Genomic DNA, 5,296 nt, shown 5'->3' with positions numbered 1-5,296 from the left:
GCAACCCTGTCCTTTTGCTAAGTGGTTCCTACGCTCCAGGGTCCCCAAACTTTGGGTTCCGTCTTATGGCAGTTCTGCGCTCGGTCGCCCCCTGCCGTTGGTGCTCAGGTAGGACGCTTCTCCATTCATAAGTCATCCGTAGTGAGTGACTGCTGAGTGCACGGTGTTAAGATATTTGGGAGATGAAGAGATGTTTAAAATCTGACATGCCCCCTCACACATAATCATATCAGCAGCTAACATTTGCTAAGCACTGTTTTAGAAACTGTGCTTACATTCATTAACTCAGTTTAGAGTCCACAACAACCCTGTGAAATAGGTTCTTATTATTTCCATTCGAGATCAGGAAACCCAAAGACAAGTCAAGCAACTGAAACTTCCTAGAGCAATTAGTTTGCACAGAGCTTTTGTAGACGTTATCTTAAATTTATCTTCGTTAAGACCCTCAGTAGCCATGCCTAGTTTTTATAGATGAAAAGCCAAAGCTCTAAAGATTATGTGGACCGGGTGCAGTGGCTCACATTCGAAATCCCACCGCTTTGGCAGGCTAAGTTGGAGACCAACTTGGGCTACATGACACCCGTCTCTATGCAAAAATAAGCTGGAGGTGGTGGTGCCTGCCTATGGTTCTAGGTATTCAGGAGCCTCAGGTGGGAAGATCCTCTGAGCTCAGGAGGTTAAGACTGCAGTGAGCTTGCTTGGGCCACTGCAATTCACACTTCACACTGTGCAGCAAAGTGAGACACCATGTCTCTAAAAAAAAAAAAAAAGATTATGTGGCAAAGCCAATGACAGAGCTAAGAGAGGTCAGATACCTCCCTCACCTGCTCCAAAGGCTGAAAACTGACAAGCAAAAAGTGCTCACATGATAGTCCTAGTTATGCAGAGACCCATTCAGAGAGTCTTTTAAAATCATCATGCAGGTCCCAATTTTGTGATCCCTAATATAGAAAATGAAATGTACACATGTAAGTAATGAAATGTCTTTTTTCCCCTTTTATTAAGTCATATATACATGATCATGGATACATTCATGCATTTGTGGGGTACAATATGTTGATTTTTTATACAACTTGGAGTGCTTACACCAAACTAATCAACATAGCTTTCACCTCATTTACTTCATTACTGTGTTAAGACATTTATGTTCTATTCTTGATAGATTTGACTTGCACCCTTGCAAAATGCTCCATAAATATTTTTTATTCTAAAAGAAAAGTAAGCAATGTAAAACTAGTGGGATATTTGACATTGTGTCTGACAAACTAATGCATTAATATTTGGTTCAATGGAAAGAGTTCAATTCTCAGTGAGTTCTCAAGGTGCTCATCAGATATTTTGGTTCTAAATTTTACTCTTAATGTGCTTCATTCTTTTTGTTTCTTTGTTTGTTTATTTTATTCTGTTTTTTTGAGACAGAGTCTCAAGCTGTCACCCTGGGTAGAGTGCTGTGCTGTCACAGCTCACAGCAACCTCAAACTCCTAGGCCAAAGCAATTCTCTTGCCTCAGCCTCCCAAGTAGCTGGGACTAGAGGCACCCGCCACAGTGCTGATTCAAACCTGCCAGCTCCAGTGTATGTGGCTGGCGCCCTAGCCACCTGAGCTACAGGCACCAAGCCATTGTGCTTCATTCTTGAAAATAGTTGCTTGCAAATGTAAGTGCTGCCAAAAAGTGATGACATGAATAAAGTGTGATTGTGAAGTTAGGGATAGTTGTCTCTGAGAAAACAGGACCTATAAAAGTCCAGTAAAGAGGCGGCACCCGTAGCTCAGTGAGTAGGGTGCTGGCCATATATACCCAGGTTGGCGGGTTCAAACCCGGCCCCAGCTAGCTAAAACAACAATGACAACTGCAACAACAACAACAACAACATCAACAAAACATAGCTGGGCATTGTGGCAGGCACCCGTAGTCCTAGATATTGGGAGGCTGAGACAAAAGAATTGCTGAAGCCAAAGAGTTGAAGGTTGCTGTGAGCTTGTGATGCCACAGCCCTCTACCCAGGGCCACAGCTTACAACTCTGTCTCAAAAACAAAAGTCCAGTAAAGAAAAATGATCAATTTTTTCTTTAAGTTGATTGTCAGATTGCTCCTCCATGTCTTCCATTGGAAACTTGGCAGGTAACATATTTATGTTGACTGAAAATGGAGTTGCAAATGTACCAAAATATTAACTATTTTCTGAGAAATCTTGAAATCTGTTTTTAAATTCTTGTATCAAATAAAGAAGCAAGGCTGCATATTTTTTGCTCTTCACAGGACTGTGTTTAGCTAATGTGTCAAAATGCATAGAAGTGTTTGCCTTCATCTGAGCTTTCCATAATCTCAGTTTCATCTGGAATGCTGTTACGGCTCGAAACATTGTATTGGTAAGTTAGTTTTCACCTTGACAATGTGTGTTTCACTCTTAAATGAGGAGTTAAATCCACTAAAAATGCTAAATCTGTAAGCCAGTTTTCATCGTCAAGTTCTGGCACAAATTCAGTTTTTGATACTGTAAACAACTTGATAACATGTTGCAAATCATAAAATCTATTCAACATTTGGCCTTGACTTATCCATCTTACTTCCAAAAAGTAAATGATGTTGCCATAGTCAGCATCAATACTTTAAGGAATTCCTGGAACTGGCAATGATACAACCCTTGGCCCTTATCAAATTCATAGTCTTGATGATGATTTGCTTGATGTTATCCATTTTTAAAGCTTTTGTACATAAATTTTCTTTCTTTTTTTTTTCTTAGAGCCTCAAGCTATCCCCCTGGGTAGAGTGCCATGGCATCACAGCTCACAGCAACCTCCAACTCTTTGGCTTAAGTGATCCTCATGTCTCATCCTCCTAGGTAGCTGGAACTACAGCTGCCTGCCACAACACCCAGCTATTTTTAGAGACAGGGTATTGCTCTTGCTCAGGCTGGTCTCAAACTCCAGAGCTCAGGCAATCCACCTGCCTTGGCCTTCCAGAGTGCTATGATTACAGGCATGAGCTACCACACCTGGCCCATCTGTCCATTTTTCTTTTCTTTTTTCTTTTTTTTTTGAGGCAGAGCCTCAAGCTGTCCCCCTGGGTAAAGTGCTGTGGCATCACAGCTCACTGCATCCTCCAACTCCTAGGTTCAAGCGAATCTCCTGCCCCAGCCTCCCAAGTAGCTGGGACCACAGATGCCCGCCACAACACCCGGCTATTTTTTCGTTGCAGCCGTTATTGTTGTTTGGTAGGCCCCGGCTGGATTCGAACCTGCCACCTTAGGTATATGTGGCTGGCGCCTTAGCCACTTGAGCCACAGGCGCCGAGCCTTAATTAATTTTTTTTGGGGGGGTTGCAGTTTGGCTGGGGCTGGGTTCAAACTCACCACCCTCGGAATAGTATCTTCATCTACTCACTGAGCCACAGGCACCACCCCTTTATTTTATTTATTAATTTTTTAACATATTTTTTCATATAAACTATTTTCATATTTAGAAGTTCAAGTTATATAAGCTGTTATATTTTAGCATAATTAATTCTAATTTTAATAAGAATTAAGCTAAGAATAAATGTCCCAGAGTATCTTGTGTATGTCAATAATAATGCTTTAATAATTGGATAACATAAATACATGCAGTGTTAATGTCACTTTAAAGTATCTTACTTCCAGGGCTAACATGAAAGAATAAATATTCAGTAGTTTTTCAGTTGATTCTGGCAGGTAGCAAGCCTTCATATCAATCATCTTCTCATGCTCACATTCTCTCTCATCTTTCTTTTTTTTCTTTTGAGCAGAGTCTCATTATGTTGCCCTCAGTAGAGTGCTGTGCCATCACAGCTCACAGAAACTTCAAACTCCTGGGATTAAGCGATTCTCTTGCCTCAGCCTCCCAAGTAGCTGGGATTACAGGTGCCTGCCACTCTTTCCCCTTTTCTTTTCTTTCCTCTCCCTCTTCTCTTCTACTCTCTTCTGTAGACAGGGTCTTCCTCTGGTGCCTGGACTAGAGTGCAATGGTGTGATCACAGCTTGTTGCGATCTTAAACCCTTAAACTCACAGGGTCAAAGGATCTTCCTCCCTCAGCCTCCTGAGTAGCCAGGACTTCAGGTGCACCACCACACCTAGTTTTTTTTTTGTTTTTTTTTTTTAATAGAGACTTGGGGGATGGGAGATTGAGGGGGTGGGGAGGAGGGTCTCACTGTGTTGCTCAGCCTGGTCTGCAGCTCTTGGCCTAAAGTGATCCTACGGCTTGGCCTCCCAAAATGCTGAGATAACAGGAACGTGCCACACCATCCGGCCTCCTCTATCTTTCTACTCCTCTCCAGTTCATCTATTTTTCTTTTCTTTTCTACCTTCCCATATTTCTTTCTCCTACTAGCTATTCCAGACCTAGAATCTTTGCATAGGGTATTTCTTTGGCTGTGTTTCAATTCTATGTACAATATTATCACTCCTTGCATGGAATCACTACTAAATTTATTAGCTATCAAGGGGACAATGGCACGGTGACAATTCTCACTCACATGAACCGCCCCCTCATTTGACCATGGTTGACACTTAATGCAACAAATTAGCTCCTGAATTTTTTTCATTATTTTGGTTCACTTCTCCTATTATGTTAGCAACGCATACAGAAAAGAGTACAGATAAAAAGTTACCCCTTATTGAATTTTCTCAAATTAAACCAGCCTGCTACTCCAAATCAAGAAATCCAGAATCTCTGCTGTGCCCCTGTGTCCCCTTTCAGCCATTACCCCTTCTTGTTTCCTCTACATCAGCATAGCACCTGTACACCTGCTGCCTCACAACATCTCCTTAGCATCATCCATGTCTTTTTTCTTTGTGCCCAACCCCATAGTTTCTAACTAGAAAGATTTATTTATTATTTCAAAGGATTAAAAAAAAAATGAACTGTAGATGTCTTGGCGCCTATAGCTCAGCGAGTAGGGTGCCAACCATATAGACTGAGGCTGGCGGGTTCGAGCCTGGCCTGGGCCTGCTAAACAACAATGATAACTTCAACCAAAAGATAGCCAGGCATTGTGGCAGGTGCCTATAGTCCCAGCTACTTGGGAAGCTGAGGCGAGAGAATCGCTTGAGCCCAAGAGTTTGTGGTTGCTGTGAGCTATGATGCTATGGTGCCCTACCAAGGATAACATAGTGAGACTCTGTCTCAAACAAACAAAGTAGATTCTTGAAACTGCATGCAGGCTCGGCGCCTATGGCTCAAGTGGCTAAGGCGCCAGCCACATACACCTAAGGTGACAGATTCGAATCCAGCCTGGGCCTGCAAAACAACACTGATGGCTGCAACCAAAAAATAGCCAGG

The sequence above is a fragment of the Otolemur garnettii genome, unplaced genomic scaffold (assembly GCF_000181295.1).
Source record: "Otolemur garnettii isolate 467f Iridium unplaced genomic scaffold, OtoGar3 scaffold00236, whole genome shotgun sequence".
NCBI classification, from domain to species: domain Eukaryota; kingdom Metazoa; phylum Chordata; class Mammalia; order Primates; family Galagidae; genus Otolemur; species Otolemur garnettii.
This window is presented reverse-complemented; position numbering follows the sequence as displayed.